This window comes from Arachis hypogaea, chromosome 3 (genome assembly GCF_003086295.3).
Source record: "Arachis hypogaea cultivar Tifrunner chromosome 3, arahy.Tifrunner.gnm2.J5K5, whole genome shotgun sequence".
Classification (NCBI taxonomy): Eukaryota; Viridiplantae; Streptophyta; class Magnoliopsida; order Fabales; family Fabaceae; genus Arachis; species Arachis hypogaea.
Window position 1 is genome coordinate 79,062,665 of NC_092038.1, and position 21,960 is coordinate 79,084,624.

The 21,960-nt window shown below is 37.1% G+C and overlaps 3 non-coding genes across 3 annotated transcripts; 2 read left to right on the plus strand and 1 right to left on the minus strand.

Moving 5' to 3' along the window:
* Positions 1–599: 599 nt before the first annotated feature.
* Positions 600–703, plus strand: LOC112792887 (small nucleolar RNA R71). Its single transcript, XR_003197607.1, has one exon. It is a non-coding gene; the product is annotated as a small nucleolar RNA R71 (small nucleolar RNA).
* Positions 704–3,304: 2,601 nt separating this feature from the next.
* Positions 3,305–3,412, plus strand: LOC112793175 (small nucleolar RNA R71). The gene has a single exon (XR_003197881.1). It is a non-coding gene; the product is annotated as a small nucleolar RNA R71 (small nucleolar RNA).
* Positions 3,413–20,858: 17,446 nt separating this feature from the next.
* LOC112792955 (small nucleolar RNA R71) lies at positions 20,859–20,966 on the minus strand. The gene has a single exon (XR_003197671.1). It is a non-coding gene; the product is annotated as a small nucleolar RNA R71 (small nucleolar RNA).
* Positions 20,967–21,960: the final 994 nt, after the last annotated feature.

Genomic DNA, 21,960 nt, shown 5'->3' on the forward strand with positions numbered 1-21,960 from the left:
TTGAGCAACTTGCTCTCCAGTTACATCTTCATCCTCTTCAGAGGAAGAATAGTCTTCAGAGCTCATGAATGGCAGAAGGAGGTTTGATATTGCTGAGCCTATTTCTTCCACCATTATTAAAGCCTTGTTGAGGCTTTTGTTGATTCTTCCATGAGAAATATGGATGATTTCTCCATGATGAATTATAGGTGTTTCCATAAGGTTCACCCATATAATTTACCTTTGCTATTGCAGGGTTCTCATAATCATAAGCTTCTTCTTCAGAAGATGCTTCTTTAGTACTGTTGGATGCATTTTGCCATCCATTCAGACTTTGAGAAATCATGTTGACTTGCTGAGTCAACATTTTGTTCTGAGCCAATACGGCATTCAGAGCATCAATTTCAAGAACTCCCTTCCTTTGAGGCGTCCCATTATTCACGGAATTCCTCTCAGAAGTGTACATGAACTGGTTATTTGCAACCATGTCAATAAGTTCTTGAGCCTCTGCAGGCGTTTTCTTTAAGTGAATGGATCCACCTGCAGAATGGTCCAGTGACATCTTAGAGAACTCAGACAGACCATAATAGAATATATCTATTATGGTCCATTCTGAAAACATGTCAGAAGGACACTTTTTGGTCATCTGCTTGTATCTTTCCCAAGCTTCATAGAAGGATTCACCATCTTTTTGCTTGAAGGTCTGAACATCCACTCTAAGCTTGCTCAGCTTTTGAGGAGGAAAGAACTTAACCAAGAAGGCCGTGACCAGCTTATCCCAAGAGTCCAGGCTATCCTTAGGTTGTGAGTCCAACCATGTTCTAGCTCTGTCTCTTACAGCAAAAAGGGAAAAGCATGAGCCTGTAGACTTCAGGATCTACTCTATTAGTCTTAACAGTCTCACAGATCTGTAAGAACTCAGTTAAAAACTAGTAGGGATCTTCTGATGGAAGTCCATGAAACTTGCAGTTTTGTTGCATTAAAGCAACTAGTTGAGGTTTTAGCTCAAAAATGTTTGCTCCAATAGCAGGAATTAAGATGCTTCTTCCATCAAACTTGGAAGTAGGTGTAGTATAATCACTAAGCATCCTCCTTGCATTATTGTTGTTGCGTTCGGCTGCCATATCTTTTTCTTGTTCAAAATTTTCAGTAAGGTTGTCTCTGGATTGTTGTAATTTAGCTTCTCTCAGTTTTCTCTTCAGAGTCCTTTCAGGTTTAGGATCAGCTTCAACAAGAATGTCTTTTTCCTTATTCCTGCTCATATGAGAAAGAAGAGAACAGAAAAGGAAGAGGAATCCTCTATGTCATAGTATAGAGATTCTTTTATGTTAGTAGAAGAAGAAAGGGAATAAGAGTGAAGAAGAATGAATAATCCAAACACAAGGGTGAGGATAGGGGCAGAGATTGGAGATGAAGAGAAGTGTTAGTAAATGAATAAATAAATAAAATAAGATGAGAGAGATAAGTTTTTAAAAATAATTTTGAAAAGGAGTTAATGATTTTCGAAAATTAAGATAAGAAATAAAATTAAAATTAAAATTTAAAACAATTAGTTAATTAAAAAGATTTTTTTGAGAAAGAGGGAGGTATTTTCGAAAATTAGAGAGAGAAAATTTGTTAGGTGGTTTTAAAAAAGATAAGAAATAAACAAAAAGTCAAATAGTTAGTTGAAAAAGATTTGAAAGTCAAATTTGAAAAGATAAGAAGATAAGAAGATATTTTGAAATCAATTTTTTTTTGAAAAAGATAAAATTTTGAAAAAGATATGATAAAAAGATATGATTAAAAAGATATGGTTGGAAAAGATTTAATTTTTAAAATTAAAATTAATTACTTGACTAACAAGAAACTAAAAGATATGATTCTAGAATTTAAAGATTGAACCTTTCTTAACAAGAAAGTAACAAACTTCAAATTTTTGAATCAATCATATTAATAATTTTCAAAAATAAAGATAAAACTAAGAAAAATATTTTTGAAAAATATTTTAAAGGATTTTCATAAAATAATAAGAAAAATGAAAAAGATTTAATTTTTGAAAAAGTTTTGAAAAGATAAGATTTTTTTTAAAATTTGAAAATTTGACTTGACTTACAAGAAAAAACTAATTTTAAAATTTTTTGACTAAGTCAACCCAAATTTTCGAAATTTTGAGAAAAAAAAGGAAAAGATATATTTTTTATTTTTGAATTTTTAATGATGAGAGAGAAAACACAAATATGACCAAAAACATGAGAATTTTGGATCAAAACCACTGATGCATGCAAGAACACCAAGAACACTTTGAAGATCATGATGAACATCAAGAACATATTTTTGAAAAATTTTTTATGCAAAGAAAACATGCAAGACACCAAACTTAGAAATCTTTCATGTTTTGACACTATGAATGCAAAAATGCACATGAAAAACATCATACAACACAAAACAAGAAAATTTTAAGATCAAACAAGAAGACATACCAAGAACAACTTGAAGATCATGAAGAACACTATGAATGCATGAATTTTCGAAAAATGCAAGAACAAGATGAATATGCAATTGACACCAAACTTAAAACATGACACAAGACTCAAACAAAAATCATAAAATATTTTTGATTTTATGATTTTATTAAATTTTTTTTTGGATTTTATTTTATATTTTTCAAAAAACATATAGGAAAAAGGAAGTAATGAATTCAAAGTCCTCAATCAAAATATCAGGAATCATACCAGGTTAGTCTAAAGCTTGATGGCTAGCCAAGCTTCAGCATACCATTTTGAAACTCTAGAATTCATTCTTAAAAACTCTGAAGGATTTTTTAAAAACAAAGGGAAGATTTTGAAAAATATTTTTGAAAACTTTTTGAAAAGAAAATAAAAAAAGAAATTACCTAATCTGAGCAACAAGATGAACCGTTAGTTGTCCAAACTCGAATAATCCCTGGCAACGGAGCCAAAAACTTGGTGCACAAAATTGTGATACACAATAGCGCCAACAACTTGGTACGCACAATTGTAATCTCAACTCGTTTTCACAACTTCACACAACTAACCAGCAAGTGCACCGGGTCATTTCTGAGCAACAAGATGAACCGTCAGTTGTCCAATATGGCATTCAGAGCATCAATTTCAAGAACTCCCTTCCTCTGAGGTGTCCCATCACTCACAGGATTTCTTCCAGAAGTGTACATGAACTGGTTATTTGCAACCATGTCAATGAGTTCCTGAGCTTCTGCAGGCATTTTCTTTAGGTGACTAGATCCACCTGCAGAATGGTCCAATGACATCTTAGATAATTCAGACAGACCATCATAGAATATATCCAGGATGGTCCATTTTGAAAGCATGTCAGAAGGACACTTTTTGGTCAATTGCTTGTATCTCTCCCAAGCTTCATAGAGAGATTCACCTTCTTTCTGTCTGAAGGTTTAAACATCCACTCTAAGCTTGCTAAGCTTTTGAGGAGGAAAGAACTTGGCTAAGAAAGCCGTGACCAGCTTATCCCAAGAGTTTAGGCTATCTTTAGGTTGAGAGTCCAACCATACCCTAGCTCTGTCTCTTACAGCAAAAGGGAAAAGCATAAGCCTGTAGACCTCGGGATCAACCCCATTGGTCTTAACAGTATCACAGATCTGCAAGAATTCAGTTAAGAACTGAAAAGGATCTTCTGATGGAAGTCCATAAAACTTGCAAACTGTTGCAACAGAGAAACTAATTGAGGCTTTAGCTCAAAATTATTTGCTCCAATGGCAGGGATTGAGATGCTTCTTCCATGTAAGTTAGAATTTGGTGCAGTAAAGTCACCAATCATCTTCCTTGCACCTCCAACATTGTTATTGGGTTTGGATTATGAGTAGAAGAGAAATGTTAGTAGATAAATAAATAAATAGAAGGGGATGAGAGAGAGAGAGAGAGAGAGAGAGAGAGAGAGAATTCGAATATTAAAAGAGGAGAGAGGAGAAATATTTTTATTTTTTATTTTATTTATGATGTAGTTTTGAAAATTAGGAGAAGAAATAGAATAAAATTAAAATTTAAAATAATTAGTTAATTAAAAAGAATTTTGAAAAAGGGTTGGTGATTTTCGAAAATAAGAGAGAGAAAAGTAGTTAGGTGGTTTTGAAAAAGATAAGAAATAGTAAAACAAACAAAAAGTCAATTAGTTAGTTGAAAAAGATTTGAAAATCAATTTGAAAAAGATAGGAAGTTAGAAAAGATTTTTGAAATCAAATTTTTGAAAAAGATATTATTTGAAAAATATATGTTTAAAAGGATATGATTGAAATTTATTTTGAAAAAAGATTTGAAAAGGAAATTAGAAAGATTTGATTTTTAAAATTAAAATTGATTACTTGACTAACAAGAAACTAAAAGATATGATTCTAGAATTTAAAGATTGAACCTTTCTTAACAAGAAAGTAACAAACTTCAAATTTTTTAATCAATCACATTAATTGTTAGTAAAGTTTTCGAAAATTATGAAATAAAATTAAGAAAAAGATTTTGACATCACTTTTAAAAATTTTCGAAAATAATAATAAAAAATGAAAAAGATTTGATTTTTGAAAAAATTTTGAAAAGATAAGATTTTTAAAATTGAAATCTTGACTTGACTAACAAGAAACAACTTATTAAAAAAATTGACTTAGTCAACCCAAAATTTCAAAAATTTATGAGAGAAAAAAACACAAATATGACCCAAAACATGAAAATCTTGGATCAAAACCAATGATGCATGCAAGAACACTATGAATGTCAAGATGAACACCAAGAACACTTTGAAGATCATGATGAATATCAAGAACTTATTTTTGAAAAATTTTCAAGAAAAGAAAAACATGCAAGATACCAAACTTAGAGATTTTTCATGTTTAGACACTAATAATTCTAAAATGCATATGAAAAAATAACAAAAGACACAAAATAACAAAATATAAAGATCAAACAAGAAGACTTACCAAGAACAACTTGAAGATCATGAAGAATACATGCATGAATTTTTGAAAACTTTTAGAAAATTAAAAATATGCAATTGACACCAAACTTAAAATTTGACTCAAGACTCAAACAAGAAACACAAAATATTTTTGGTTTTAATGATTTTATTAATTTTTTGGATTTTTTCGAAAATTACATTTTGGAAAACGAAAACAAAGAAAAATTTTGAAAGATTTTGAAAACTTTTTGAAAATAAAATAAAACAAGAAGAAAATTACCTAATCTGAGCAACAAGATGAACCGTCAGTTGTCCAAAGTCGAATAATCCCCGGCAACGGAGCCAAAAACTTCGTGCACAAAATTGTGATACACAATGGCACCAACAACTTGGTACGCACAATTGTAATCTCAACTCGTTTTCACAACTTCACACAACTAACCAGCAAGTGCACTGGGTCGTCTAAGTAATAAACCTTACGTGAGTAAGGGTCGATACCACAGAGATTGTCAGCTTGAAGCAAGCTATGGTCACCTTGTAAATCTCAGTCAGGCGGATTGAAATGGTTATAGAGTTTTAATAATTAAAAGATAAATAGACGTAAAATAAAGATAGAGATACTTATGTAATTCATTGGTGGGAATTTCAGATAAGTATATAGAGATACTTTATCTCTCTTGAATCTCTGCTTTCCTACTGCCTTCATCAATCCTTCATACTCCTTTCTATGGCAAGCTGTATGTAGGGCGTCACCGTTGTCAATGGCTACTTTTCATCCTCTCATTGAAAAAGGTCCTCTACGGTTTCCCGCATGGCTAATCAGCTGTTGGTTCTCGATCGTGTAGGAATAAGATTTACTATCTTTTTGCGTCTGTCACCACGCCCTACAGTCGCGAGATTGAAGCTCGTCACAGTCATCCTATCCCAGATCCTACTCGGAATACCACAAACAAGGTTTAGACTTTCCAGATATCAAGAATGATACCAATGGATTCTAGCTTATACCACGAAGACTCTGATCTCACGGAATGGAAGGCTCTGTTGTCAAGAGAGGCAACGATGCGTCATGGACCAGGAATCCAAGAGATACACTATCTAGCTTTCGCAGGTAGAACGGAAGTGTTTGTCAGGCACGCATTCATAAGTGAGAATGGTGATGAGTGTCACGGATCATCACATTCATCATGTTAAAGTGTGAGTGAACATCTTATAATAAGAATAAGCATGAATTGAATAGAAGAACAATAGTAATTGCATTAATACTCGAGGAACAGCAGAGCTCCACACCCTTAATCTATGGTGTGTAGAAACTCCACCGTTGAAAGTACATAAGTGATAGAGGTCTAGGCATGGCCGTGAGGCCAGCCTCCAATGTCTAAGATCGCATAAATTGATCAAAGATAGATACCAAGATGAAAGTACAATAGTAAAAAGTCCTATTTATACTAGACTAGTTACTAGGGGTACAGAAATGAGTAAATGATGCAGAAATCCACTTCCGGGCCCACTTGGTGTGTGCTTGGGCTGAGCATTGAAGCTTTCACGTGTAGAGGTCTTCCTTGGAGTTGAACGCCAGTTTGTAACTTGTTTTTGGCGTTTGACTCTGCTTTGCAACTTGTTTCTGGCATTTAACGCCAGAATAGGGCAGAAAGCTGGCATTAAACGCCAGTTTGCGTCGTCTAAACTCGGCAAAGTATGGACTATTATATATTGATGGAAAGCCCTGGATGTCTACTTTCCAACTCAGTTGAGAGCGCACCATGTGGACTTCTGTAGCTCCAAAAATTCCATTTCGAGTGCAGGGAGGTCAGAATCCAGCAGCATATGTAGTCCTTTGTCAGCCTCTGAATAAGATTTTTGCTCCGGTCCCTCAATTTCAGCTAGAAAATACCTGAAATCACAGAAAAACACACAAACTCATAGTAAAGTCCAAAAATGTGAATTTTGTTTAAAAACTAATAAAAATATACTAAAAAGTAACTAAATCATACTAAAAACTATGTAAAAATAATGCCAAAAAGCGTATAAATTATCCGCTCATCAGTACACCACTACTAATCTCACTACATCCAAGCCCAACCAATCTAAGCCCACCACTATGAAGCCCACTATCTCCAAGCCTAACTTATGCAAACCCACCACTATCAAGCAAACCCAACCAAAGTTCCAGTCATCTAAGCCCGCAACTAAAAAAGTCACACCAAATTCTAACAAGCCAAAAACTGCCAAAGCAACTACTGTTAAATCCACTCCCCCTATGACCAGATCAGCTAGTAGATCAACAGCTAAAGTTCAACAAAATGAACATAGCAATGAGGACGACAGCAGCAGTAGTAGTGATTCATATGACAATTGTTCATACACTGGGTCAAGCTGTCCGACTCGGGATATTCTACAGACAAAGCGACCGACCTCTTCAGGTCAGGACAATCTAACCTCCTCTCAAAGAGCTCGGCCAAGTCATCAGGAAAGCCCAAAGAAAGGCCCAAATGGAGGACCACGTACCAAAGCCCAAGGCAGTCCAAGCCTACAGAGAGAAGAACGGCTCCCTTGAAAGATAATATGACCTCGCTTGAAGATAAGATAAAGATAAGATAAGATAACTAACTTATCTTATCTAAGAAGGTCATTCTACGCCATTATAAATACACTGGAGCACCCAGGTATAACTCATACTCTGATTCTACTAAACACCTGCTCAATACCCTTGCTAACTTAAGCATCGAAGTCCCTTGCAGGTACCACCATCCACCGGTGATGAGGGATCAGCAGCGTTGCCAGTTCAACAAGTTAGACACAACAGCTCCAGCCACCACACGCAAGCCGGACCCGTCATCCCCGACCAGTACAGAAGATCTCGTCCGAGATCGACCCACAGTTTCAGGTAACCCTCGGAACAATAATGCAGAAGACTCTCTTTTTTCATTTCACAACACATATGCATTGACTTTTATTTGAGCTTTACTTTGAGGCATTTTGTCCCCTTTTTTATTTCTTTCTTTTTCTTCTTTTTCTTTCTTTTTTCTATATTTTTTTTCATATTGTTTTTTTTTCTTTTTCTTTTCTTTTTCTCAATTTTTTTATATACAAGAGCATCAATGCATAAGGTTTTACATTTGATCAATACATGAGTATGTACCAATTCTCAATATTTACACTAATAATACAAAACTACCTGATGACAAGTCATCATATACCCTTTTTTCAAACTAATTTCACTTGTTTCACTAGTCTTTATGCACTTTCTTGCATCCTAAGTAAGTAATTTGGAATGAAAATGCATAACTTCTTTAAATCAAACAACCACCATATAATTGTTGCTAAATCATGAAGTTTGGGCTAAAATAAATTGATTTTTGATGATTTATAAACCTTGTGAATTTAGTGATACTTTGATTGGTTGCTTTGATTTCTTGTAGATGAAGAAAAGAAGAAAAGAAGAAAAAAGTGGCTTAAGAAGTGTGGCCAAGGGAAGAAAATGGTGTGGTGAAAGAAGGAGAAGTGTGGCGCAACATTGAAGGAGGAAGCAACACTGCTCTCCACAAGAGCACACTGCTCTCCAAGAGAGCAGCATAATAAACCAAGCCTCCAAAATATCACTGCCCTACCCACAATAAGAGCGGAGCACAATTCTATGCCAAGGACCAAAGGAAGAAAAACTCTGCCCTGCCCTCCTCAAGAGCAATATCGGGCTCCATGCAAGAAAAATTCAAAGGAAATTGTCTCCTAGTGCTACCCATGGGTTTCGAACCCAAGACAAGAGGGGAAGGAAGTAGCGCTCAAAAACAAGGAAAACAAGCCAAAAATTGGCTTGTTTTCAACCTTCAAGGATCGAACACAGCACCTTGAGGAAGCAAGGAATTAGGCGCTACTTTGGTGCCAAGAAACCAAGGAAGAAATGCAACAATCTCCCTCCATCAAGTTCGAACCAGGGACCCTTGGGAAACTTTGTTGCGCTGCCCACAAGGAGAGCAGAGCAGCGTTCCTTAGCATGGCACAAGCAGCAACTCTTGGCGCAGCACAAATTGGCACGGCCAGCAGCAAGCACGCACACACAATGCCCTGCTCTCCGCAAGGGCAGGGCAGCATCCTAATGCTACACACTCAGCACGCACGCAATATGCATCCTCATGCTAGACTTCACTACTCTGCTCTCCACAAGAGCAGAGCAGCCTCCTGGAGCCAAATTCCTCATGGGCTGAAAATTGGATTAAAAATCCAATTTAATTCATTTCTTCACCAAATCAAAAGCCCATCCAAATTCCAAAATCCAAGAATAGAAAGTGTATAAATAGGAGATAGTTTGATGTAATTAGGATCTTTCTTTTGATTTTTGAATTCTTACATTTGGAGACTTCATTTTCATTGAGAGCTTTGAACTGAGATCTGAGAGAATTGGAAAGGAGAATTGATCTCTCTTCTTCCTTGTTCTTGCTTGAGCATTTTTACTTTTCTTGTTTGATGCTTGGGTGTGAAGAATTGAGGAATTTCTGTCTCAATCTCCATTTAAGATCTCTTGGATTTTTCCTACTTTATAATTGAGCTAAATTTCATTTCCTCACTGCTGCAATCTTTAATTTCTTGTTAATTATTTTGTGAACTTGGATCTGGGAAGGCAATTGAGGTCTAGACTTTGCTATCTAGTCTCTGGAGTCCTGAGATCCACTTTTCCTTTTGGTTCTTCTGATGAACCACTGCTGCAATTTGAATTTCCATTTGCTGTTTGAGATCTAGTCAATTTCAATTCATCTCTTGTTTAGTTAATTGTTGCAATTTAATTTCCCTTGCTTAAATTCTGAATTCCCAGTCCTCAAATCCCTTTTTCTATTCAAGCAATTTATATTTCTTGCACTTTAAGTTACTGCAATTTACATTTCTTACATTTTAAGTTTCAGTCATTTAATTTCTTGTTCTTTAAGATTCAGCACCTTTACTTTCAATTCTCTTTAATTTCTGCAATTTATCCCTCTCCCTTTACATTTTCTGCTATTTACTTACTGTTGGATACAAAATCACTCACCCAATACTTGATTCGCTTGACTAAATCAACCACTGAACTAAAATTGCTCAATCCTCCAATCCCTGTGGGATCGACCTCACTCCCGTGAGTTTTATTACTTGATGCGACCCGGTACACTTGCCGGTGAGTTTTGTGTTGGATCGTTTTCCACACATCAAGTTTTTGGCGCCGTTGCCGGGGATTGAAATAGATTGACAATGATTAAGTGAAGTGGAGATCTAGATCAAGCACTTTTTCTTTTTCTTTAATTTTTGACTAACACACTAACTGTTTGAAAATTTGCCTCTATCAACTCACTGACTGTTTGAGAGTTAGTCTCAACTAACTGCACTCAATTCTCAAGAGTGCTACTAATTGTTCCTTGTGATTGTTTGCATGCCACAGGAAAGAATAGAAGTCGGAGGAAAGACTATCATTGGAAAAGAAGTCTCTACAGAAGAAGAATATCATGCCATGAAGCCACCACTCATTACACTAATCAAGAACAATTGTTCCTATGACGGAAATCCATTGAAGGATCCTCAACAGCACATATCCACTTTTCTGAGGACTTGTGGTGCTGTCAAAACCGATGGTTTAGATCATGACACTTATAAGATCTTGTTGTTCCCCTTCTCACTAAGGGGTGAAGCTGCACAATGGTTCAAAACCTTTCCCCAAGGAAGTATTACTAGTTGGGACGAATTGGTTACCAAATTTCTGGCCAAATTCTCCTCATCCCAACAGATCATCAAGCTGAAAGAGGGGGAACATCCATTCACACAAGGAGAAGAAGAACCACTTTTCAAGGCATGGGAAAAATACAAGAAAGCAACTGACAAAGTGGGTTTTCGAGCTTTCTATGAAGGATTAACCCCAGAAATAAGAAAAGCAGTGGACTACTTCTCAGATAGCCTACTCAAAGCAACAACAACTACCCAAGGAACTGCAAATTTCAATGACAAAGGAGTCAACAACCAACACTCATTCGAGAAACCACAGAATGCAATTTCAGAAAAAGAAGTGATGAATCTTGAAGGAGTGAATGCATCCATGAACCTGAACAAACAAATGCACCATCAAACACAGCAACACATGGAGCTGAGAGATAGAAAAGTCGATTGCCTGCAGTCTGCTGCAGTGAATGCACAATTTCCACCATGGAGGCCCCATTCTTATCTGAGAATGGGGGAGTCTCAACATCAAGAACAAAGAAGTTTCAACCAGGGCAAATCCATGACCACAAACAACCAACATCACTCATCCACTAATGCCAATCAAAGCCAATACTCACAAAACATACACTTCCAGACTCATTCCAACTGGAGAAGGACCGAGCACCAAATTCACGGACCAAGGGACTTCAATTACAACAATCCCAACTTCACAACCCAGCAAAAACACCATTATGCTAACAATAACCACTACACACCACCACAACACACACCCTTCCAACCTTTAACATCCCACAACCAACCAATCTCACAAGACTCTCAGAGGATCACTAACTTGGAGATCTTAATAGAGAGAATGATGAAGCACCAAGATGAGATAACAAAGAACCAGAAAACTTCAATCAGAAGAATTGAGAGGCAGATAGAATAACTGGCTAAGCACTTTGCAGAAATGGGTGAGAAGAGGGCAAATACCTCCCCCAGAGCCAATGAAGACAAACCAACTAACAATGACAATGCTGCAAAGAGGGAAGGATGGAAAAAGAACATAGAGGAAAGTAAGAAAACCTTGGACAAAGAAAGTACTAGCCAAGAAAAACACAACAAGGAAGTCTTACAAGGAGAGACAGAGGATAGAATTAAAGAAGATCAGAAAATCCCTACTGAGAAATTTTCACTAGGGGATAAAGTAATGATAAACATTCAAACCATGAAGGTGTCTCCACAGCTGTCTGATCACTATATTGTGACTAAGATCCTTCCACAGGAACTCATAGAGGTCATCAAAGAGGAAACCGGAAGGAAGTTCACGGTAAAGAAAGACAAGCTAAGGCACTGTGATCTTTAATTTTCATGATCAGCAGAATGGAGGATGTCAAGCTAATGACAATAAAGAAGCGCTTGTTGGGAGGCAACCCAACCTGAGGTAGTTTTCTTTTCATAGCTTTTTCAATAAAATGCTGAATAATTAGTATATATTGCAAGAAGCTAAGTTTAGTGTTACACACCAAAACAATTTAAGGGAGAATGAAGGATTCTAAGTTTGGTGTTCCACCAAAATCTCATTTAAAAGCACATTCTCACTTCCTGCACAATACTAGCTCCAAGCAATCAGATAGATTATTCAACTACTTAACTACTTTCTAGTTTTAATTCCATAATCTTTAGCAAGGACACAAGGTTTCACACATGGTTAACTTGTTACATCAGAGGCAGTGGCAAGTAATTAAGTTTGGTGTTATCACACCAAAATAAATCCAAGAGTCACACTCAATTTATGCATACTAACCATGCACTTAAGGGCTTGAGAAGCAAGCAACTTTGAGAATTATGCAGGATATGAGTCAATAATTGAAGATATTGTGCATCTTAACTCAAAGAGAACACAACAGAAGGAAGAATCAAAGGGCTGCAACTTCAAAGATTGTATCTAAACTTAATCCTTGTTGTTGTAAAATGTTTTAATTCAGGAATTCTTGTATGTCTTGCTAAAGTGTTCATCTAGTTGCAAGTGAAGTTGTTTGATTAAGTATGATAATCTGCATAATGCTTGTCATTCATCACTTAGCTTTAAATTTTGTTTTGTTTTCCATTTGCTTGAATAAAAGAGAAACATTTGAATTAGAAAGTAAATATCCAATGTTGCATAAGTTAGAATGGAAGTTAATGGTGGTATATGTGTTTGATTAAATGCATAACTCATGAAATAATTGCTGCATAATGTCATTTTCATTCAAGTGTGAGCTAGCTTGCTGTCATAAAGGTTCCTATCAGTAAAGAAAAAAAATATCCCTTGAGAACAAAATAAAATAGAAAGAAAAGGAAGAAGAAAAAGCCAATGTGGCAAGAAAAACAAAGAATAAAGGCTGGACACCAATAGCTTGGACCCTAGGACACATGCCTGTGGTGTTCTTGTACTAGGATATGCTTGGACAAGTAAATTCTGAGGGGTATTTTAAAACCCGGTCACTTAGATCAACTGATTTGGGATGGCCAATTGAAAGTCCACAATAAAGAGCAACTTAGATACAAAACATTTAGTTATCCAAAGAGATGCTGGGCATCAATGATCCTAGGAGGAAATAGTGAGCCATGTGTCTGTGGTGGAAAGATGTTGAGTAAAAATAAAGCCAAAGGCTACTGCAACATTGGACACCAAGCCTTCATAGAAGAATAAGCTTGTTAAGCAAAATGAGAAAAGAAAATAAAGAGTAAACCTTATAACAGCAAGTTTAGTAAGCCTTTGAGGAAAAATGTATATTATGTAACAGCAAACAATAATTGAGTTATCATTGTCTGCATAAAAACTCCATGAATCAAGTGCTGCTATATGCCGAATAAGGATATGTTTGCTCTTCTTGTTCATTTCATTTTCTCTTAGTTTTGATGCTTGCTTGGGGACAAGCAAGATTTAAGTTTGGTGTTGTGATGACAAGTCATCATATACCCTTTTTTCAAACTAATTTTACTTGTTTCACTAGTCTTTATGCACTTTCTTGCATCCTAAGTAAGTAATTTGGAATGAAAATGCATAACTTCTTTAAATCAAACAACCACCATGTAATTGATGCTAAATCATGAGGTTTGGGCTAAAATAAATTGATTTTTGATGATTTATAAACCTTGTGAATTTAGTGATACTTTGATTGGTTGCTTTGATTTCTTGTAGATGAAGAAAAGAAGAAAAGAAGAAAAATGTGGCTTAAGAAGTGTGGCCAATGGAAGAAAATGGTGTGGTGAAAGAAGGAGAAGTGTGGCGCAACATTGAAGGAGGAAGCAACACTGCTCTCCACAAGAGCACACTGCTCTCCAAGAGAGCAGCATAATAAACCAAGCCTCCAAAATATCACTGCCTTGCCCACAATAAGAGCGGAGCACAATTCTCTGCCAAGGACCAAAGAAAGAAAAACTCTGCCCTGCCCTCCTCAAGAGCAATATCGGGCTCCATGCAATAAAAATTCAAAGGAAATTGTCTCCTAGTGCTACCCATGGGTTTCGAACCCAAGACAAGAGGGGAAGGAAGTAGCGCTCAAAAACAAGGAAAACAAGCCAATTTTGGCTTGTTTTAAACCTTCAAGGATCGAACACAGCACCTTGAGAAAGCAAGGAATTAGGCGCTACTTTGGTGCCAAGAAACCAAGGAAGAAATGCAACAATCTCCCTCCATCAAGTTTTGAACCAGGGACCCTTGGAAAACTTTGCTGCGCTGCCCACAAGGAGAGCAGAGCAGCGTTCCTTAGCATGGCACGAGCAGCAACTCTTGGCGCAGCACAAATTGGCACAGCCAGCAGCAAGCACGCACACACAACGCCCTGCTCTCCGCAAGGGCAAGGCAGCATCCTGATGCTACACACTCAGCACGCACGCAATATGCATCCTCATGCTAGACTTCACTGCTCTGCTCTCCACAAGAGCAGAGCAGCCTCCTGGAGCCAAATTCCTCATGGGCTGAAAATTGGATTAAAAATCCAATTTAATTCATTTCTTCACCAAATCAAAAGCCCATCCAAATTCCAAAATCCAAGAACAGAAAGTGTATAAATAGGATATAGTTTGATGTAATTAGGACCTTTCTTTTGATTTTTGAATTCTTACATTTGGAGACTTCATTTTCTTTGAGAGCTTTGAACTGAGATTTGAGAGAATTGGGAAGGAGAATTGATCTCTCTTCTTCCTTGTTCTTGCTTGAGCATTTTTACTTTTCTTGTTTGAGTCTTGGGTGTGAAAAATTGAGGAATTTCTGTCTCAATCTCCATTTAAGATCTCTTGGATTTTTCCTACTTTATAATTGAGCTAAATTTCATTTCTTCACTGCTGCAATCTTTAATTTCTTGTTAATTGTTTTGTGAACTTGGATCTGGGAAGGCAATTGAGGTCTAGACTTTGCTATCTAGTCTCTGGAGTCCTGAGATCCACTTTTCCTTTTGGTTCTTCTGATGAACCACTGTTGCAATTTGAATTTCCATTTGCTGTTTGAGATCTAGTCAATTTCAATTCATCTCTTGTTTAGTTAATTGTTGCAATTTAATTTCCCTTGCTTAAATTCTGAATTCCTAGTCCTCAAATCCCTTTTTCTATTCAAGCAATTTATATTTCTTGCACTTTAAGTTACTGCAATTTACATTTCTTGCATTTTAAGTTTCAGTCATTTAATTTCTTGTTCTTTAAGATTTAGCACCTTTACTTTCAGTTCTCTTTAATTTCTGTAATTTATCCCTCTCCCTTTACATTTTCTGCTATTTACTTACTGTTGGATACAAAATCACTCAACCAATACTTGATTCGCTTGACTAAATCAATCACTGAACTAAAATTGCTCAATCCTTCAATCCTTGTGGGATCGACCTCACTCCCGTGAGTTTTATTACTTGATACGACCCGGTACACTTGCCGGTGAGTTTTGTGTTGGATCATTTTCCACACATCACTACCCTTTTATTCACCCAATGTCCCAAGGTTCCCATACTTGAATGATACTCACACACACTAGCCTAAGCCAATCAAAGATCCAAATTAAGGACATTTATTATTTTTCGCTTTAAGGCTTGTAATGTGCTAAATTAAGAACAAAGTGGGTTAATCGTAGTCTCAAATTTGGCTAACAAAGGAAGAAAAAAGGTAAGGCCATTTGGGTAAGTGAGCTAATGAAGTGATTGCCTCAATCATATAAATGCATGAATACACAAAATAATGGACATAAAGAATCAAACAAATCAAAGATTACAATCATAGAAAGAGAATAATGCACACAAGAAGGACGATAAGTGGTTATAAGATGTAACCACGCAATTAGGCTCAAAACTCACATGCTTGTGTGTTCTTAGCTCAAAAACCATGTTCCAAAATACATTCTTTCAAGCAAGTTCCACAAAGTATTTTTTTTTTTTCAAATTGGTAGGGTGCCCTAAAACAGTTTCTTGGAAAGGAAATCATCACCCTAACCAAGTAGTCCTAACAAAAAAAGAAGTGGTAAAAATATGTACAAATTCTAACTAACATGCAACCTATCATGCAATGCAATAACTAATCTAACAAAGAAAACTAAGAATTGGTGTTGGACAAGGAAATTGTTACCCACGGAGATCGGTCAGACAACCTTCCCACACTTGAAGATTGCATCGTCCTCGGTGCATGCAAAGAAGAGCAAGGTGGATGGGTTGCTATAATTGATGAGCTCCTTCAAAAGGTTGTGTGGAGGACTTGTTTGTTGCCCCATTTAAAAGCTTTTCCTTTCTCCCTCCTTGGTGGCCAACCTAAAAGGATCGAAAAGGAAAGGAATATTAAGCCTATGACAAAGATATCAAAGCAAATAGAACATAGGCGGGGGTTAATGCCAAGTAGGAGTATGGTTCTCTACTACATGGTAGCTACAACATATAGAGGAGGGAACAATAAGAGAAAATGGCATATCAATGATACTTGATGCAAGAGTAAGGTCAAAGCATGAAGAGCATGATGAGCATCAAGTTCGAACAAGAGAGAGTGGGCCATGAAAGACAATATAAGGTCATATCAATGCACAAAGAACACAAGTGCATAAAAGATTAAGCATTGATTTGAAAAGAAACGTCACCCAACAATATGAAACAAGTCAAGAGGCACCAAAGTAATGTAAGGAATCCTCAACAATTGAGTAGAAAGATGCAACACCATTATTAAAATGACTTAAAAAATGAAAACATGCTGCAAAAACTAAATGAAAATGGGAAGAGTAGAAGTATGCGAATGTGATAAGCAAAAGAAAATGGAAGGGGAGAAAAAAACTCTTTTTTTATCGACGCGTGCGCGTCATGCACGTTTACGCGTCAATGGGTATATTGATCGAAGGACGCGTACGCGCCAAGTGCGCGCACGCGTGCATCGAGTTAGGCGAGAGGCTTAGTGTTAGCCCAAAAGTGGCACAACTCTCTGGTAAAAGTACCAGGAGTGTGGATTGTGCAATCGACGCGCGCGCGCACAGCGTGCATGCGTGATGAGCGGATAATTTGTACGCTTTTTGGCATTGTTTTTAGTATGATCTAGTTAGTTTTTAGTATATTTTTATTAGTTTTTAGTTAAAATTCACTTTTCTGGACTTTACTATGAGTTTGTGTGTTTTTCTGTGATTTCAAGTATTTTTTGGCTGAAATTGAGGGACCTGAGCAAAAATCTGATTCATAGACTAAAAAGGACTGCAGATGCTGTTGGATTCTGACCTCCCTGCATTCGAAGCGGATTTTCCGGAGCTACAGATACCCAATTGGCGCGCTCTCAACGGCGTTGGAAAGTAGACATCCTGGGTTTTCCAGCAATATATGATAGTTCATACTTTGCCCAAGATTTGATGGCCCAAACTGGCGTTCAAAGTCACCCTCAGAATTCCCAGCGTTAAACACCGGAACTGGCACAAGAATGGGAGTTAAACGCCCAAACTGGCATAAAAGCTGGCGTTTAACTCCAAGAAGAGTCTCTACACGAAAATACTTCAATGCTCAGCCCAAGCACACACCAAGTGGGCCCGGAAGTGGATTTTTATGTCATTTACTCATCTCTGTACACCCTAGGCTACTAGTTCTCTATAAGTAGGACCTTTTACTATTGTATTTTAAAAAAAATCTCTGGACATCTAGTTCTTAGATCATTGGGAGGCTGGCCATTCGGCCATGCCTAGACCTTGTTCTTATGTATTTTCAACGGTGGAGTTTCTACACACCATAGATTAAGGTGTGGAGCTCTGCTGTACCTCGAGTATTAATGCAATTACTATTGTTCTTCTATTCAATTCCGCTTGTTCTTGTTCTAAGATACCACTTGTTCTTCAACTTGATGAATGTGATGATCCGTGACACTCATCATCATTCTCACCTATGAACGTGTGCCTGACAACCACCTCCGTTCTACCTTAGATTGGGTGGATATCTCTTGGATTCCTGATACACGATGCATGGTTGATCGCCTGACAACCGAGTGCTCGCCTGACAACCGAGCCAGCCATTCCGTGAGATCAGAGTCTTCGTGGTATAGGCTAGAACTAATGGCGGCATTCAAGAGAATCCGGAAGGTCTAACCTTGTCTGTGGTATTCTGAGTAGGATTCAATGATTGAATGACTGTGACGAGCTTCAAACTCCTGAAGGCGGGGCGTTAGTGACAGACGCAAAAGAATCACTGGATTCTATTCTGGCCTGATTGAGAACCGACAGATGGATAGCCGTGCCATGACAGGGTGCGTTGAACATTTCCACTGAGAGGATGGGAGGTAGCCACTGACAACGGTGAAACCCTTGCATAAGCTTGCCATGGAAAGGAGTAAGAAGGATTGGATGAAGACAGTAGGAAAGCAGAGAGACGGAAGGGACAAGCATCTTCATACGCTTATCTGAAATTCCTACCAATGAATTACATAAGTATCTCTATCTTCATCTTTATGTTTCATTCGTATATCATCATTCATATCCATTTGAGTCTGCCTGACTAAGATTTACAAGGTGACCATAGCTTGCTTCATACCAACAATCTCTGTGGGATCGACCCTTACTCGCGTAAGGTTTATTACTTGGACGACCCAGTACACTTGCTGGTTAGTTGTGCGAAGTTGTAGTGATCACAATTTCGTCCACCAAGTTTTTGGCGCCGTTGCCGGGGATTGTTGAGTTTGGACAACTGACGGTTCATCTTGTTGCTTAGATTAGGTATTTTTTTTTCAGAGTTCTTAAGAATGAATTCTAGAGTTTCATGATGATCTGTTGAAATCTGGCTGGCTGTGAAGCCATGTCTAATTTCATTGGACCGAGGTTTCAACTTATCATCACAAGAGCTTGTTGATTTCTATCAATCTTGCTATTGGAGCAGTGATCTGCTAAGGCTTGGCTGGCCTTTGGCCATGTCTAGTGTTTTGGACCGAAGCTTTCTTTGAAAGCTTGGCTGGCTGTGAAGCCATGTCTAATTCCTGGACCGGAGTCTTAGACTAAACATTGCATGATTCCTGGAATTCTCATTAAGAATTTTGATACCTTCATTTTGTTTTTCCACTTAATTTTCGAAAAAGCACAAAAAAAATTTACAAAATCATAAAAACCAAAAATATTTTTCCTGTTGAGACTCTATTCTCATTTTAAGTTTGGTGTCAATTGCATGTTTCTGTTTTTCTTGCATTCATTCATGTGTCTTAGTGATCTTCAAGATGTTCTTGATGATTTCATTACTCTGATCTTTAATTCCTCTTGACTTGAGTGTTTATGTGTCTCATATAGTGTCAGTAGTATACAAACTGCTAAGTTTGGTGTCTTGCATGCATTGTTATTTGATTTTAGTTGCATTTTGATTATTCCTCATGATTAAAAATCCAAAAATATTTTTAATTTGTGTCTTTTCAAGTCAATAATACAGGGAATTGAAGATTCAGAACATACAGCAGAGGAATTATACAGAAAAAGCTGGGCGTTCAAAACGCCCAGTGAAGAAGGACAGACTGGCGTTTAAACGCCAGCCAGGGTGCCTGGTTGGGCGTTTAACGCCCAAAAGGGTAGAGTTTTGGGCGTTAAACACCAGAATGTGCACCATTCTGGGCGTTTAACGCCAGGATGGCACAAGAGGGAAGATTTTGTTTTCAATGCAATTTTTTTTTAAGTTTTCAAAATCTTTTCAAAATCAAATCTTTTTCAAATCATATCTTTTCAATCAAATCTTTTTCAAATTCAATTTCTTTCTATTTTCAAAAATACTTGCTATCAATTAATGATTTGATTCAACATTTCAAGTATGTTGCCTTTTCTGTTGAGAAAGGTTTAATGTTTGAATCATATCTTTTCTTGTTAGTCAAGTCATTAATTTTTAAAATCAAATCTTTTTTAAAATGTTTTTCAAATCATATCTTCTCAATAACATCTTTTTAAACTAATCATATCTTCTTAACCACATCTTTTTCAAAATAACTTTCAATCAAATCTTTTTTATTTCTAATTTCAAATTCTTTTTCAAAAATCACTTGATTTCTTTCCCACTTTTATTTTCGAAAATCAATTAGTGTTTTTCAAAATGTTTTCAAAATCTTTTACTTGATTTTCGAAAATTACTTCCCCTCTTCTCACATCCTTCTATTTATGGACTAACACTATTCCTTAATGCAAAATTCGAACTCCATCTTCTTTGATAAGTTCGAATTTTTTACTTCTGCCTTCTATTTTTCTTTTCCTCTAACACCTCAAGGAATCTCTATACTGTGACATAGAGGATTCCACATTTTCTTGTTCTCTTCTCTTTCTTATGAGCAGGAGCAAGGACAAAAGCATTCTTGTTGAGGCTGATCCTGAACCTGAAAGGACCTTGAAGCGAAGGCTAAGAGAAGCCAAGGCACAACTCTCTGTAGAGGACCTAACAGAAATCTTCAAAGAAGAAGAACCCATGGCAGTCGAAAACAACAAAAATGCCAACAATGCAAGGAAGGTGCTGGGTGACTTTACTGCACCTACTCCCGACTTCTATGGGAGAAGCATCTCTATCCCTACCATTGAAGCAAACAACTTTGAGCTTAAGCCTCAATTAGTTTCTCTAATGCAACAGAATTGCAAGTTCCATGGACTTCCATTGGAAGATCCTCATCAGTTTTTAGCTGAGTTCTTGCAAATCTGTGACACTGTCAAGACTAATGGGGTTGACCCTGAGGTCTACAGACTTATGCTATTCCCTTTTGCTGTAAGAGACAGAGCTAGAATATGGTTGGACTCACAACCTAAAGAAAGCCTGAACTCTTGGGAAAAGCTAGTCAATGCCTTCTTGGCAAAGTTCTTTCCACCTCAAAAATTGAGTAAGCTTAGAGTGGAAGTCCAAACCTTTAGACAGAAGGAAGGAGAATCCCTCTATGAAGCTTGGGAAAGATACAAACAATTAATCAGAAAGTGTCCCACTGATACGCTTTCTGAATGGAGCATCATTGGAATTTTCTATGATGGTCTCTCTGAACTATCCAAGATGTCTTTGGATAGCTCTGCTGGAGGATCTCTTCATCTGAAGAAGACGCCTACAGAAGCTCAAGAGCTGATTGAAATGGTTGCAAATAACCAATTCATGTACACTTCTGAAAGGAATTCTGTGAACAATGGGACCAATCAGAAGAAAGGAGTTCTTGAGATTGACACTCTGAATGCCATACTGGCTCAGAATAAAATATTGACTCAACAAGTCAATATGATTTCTCAAAGTCTGTCTGGAATGCAAAATGCACCAAGTAGTACTAAGGAAGCTTCATCTGAAGAAGAAGCTTATGATCCTGAGAACCCTTCAATAGAAGAGGTGAATTACATGGGAGAACCCTATGGAAACACCTATAATCCTTCATGGAGAAATCATCCAAATCTCTCATGGAAGGATCAACAAAGACCTCAACAAGGTTTCAACAACAATAATGGTGGAATAAACAGGTTTAGCAATAGCAAGCCTTTTCCATCATCTTCTCAGCAACAGACAGAGAGTTCTAAGCAGAATACCTCTGACTTAGCAACCATGGTCTCTGATCTAATCAAAACCACTCAAAGTTTCATGACTGAAACAAGGTCCTCCATTAGAAATTTGGAGGCACAAGTGGGTCAGCTGAGCAAGAAAATTACTGAACTCCCTCCTAGTACTCTTCCAAGCAATACAGAAGAAAATCCAAAAGGAGAATGCAAAGCCATCAACATGGCCGAATTTGGAGAGGAGGAAGAGGCAGTAAACGCCACTGAGGAAGACCTCAATGGACGTCCACTGGCCTCCAATGAGTTCCCCAATGAGGAACCATGGGAATCTGAGGCTCAAAATGAGACCATAGAGGTTCCATTGGACTTACTTCTGCCATTCATGAGCTCTGATGAGTATTCTTCCTCTAAAGAGGATGAGTATGTCACTGAAGAGCAAGTTGCTAAATACCTTGGAG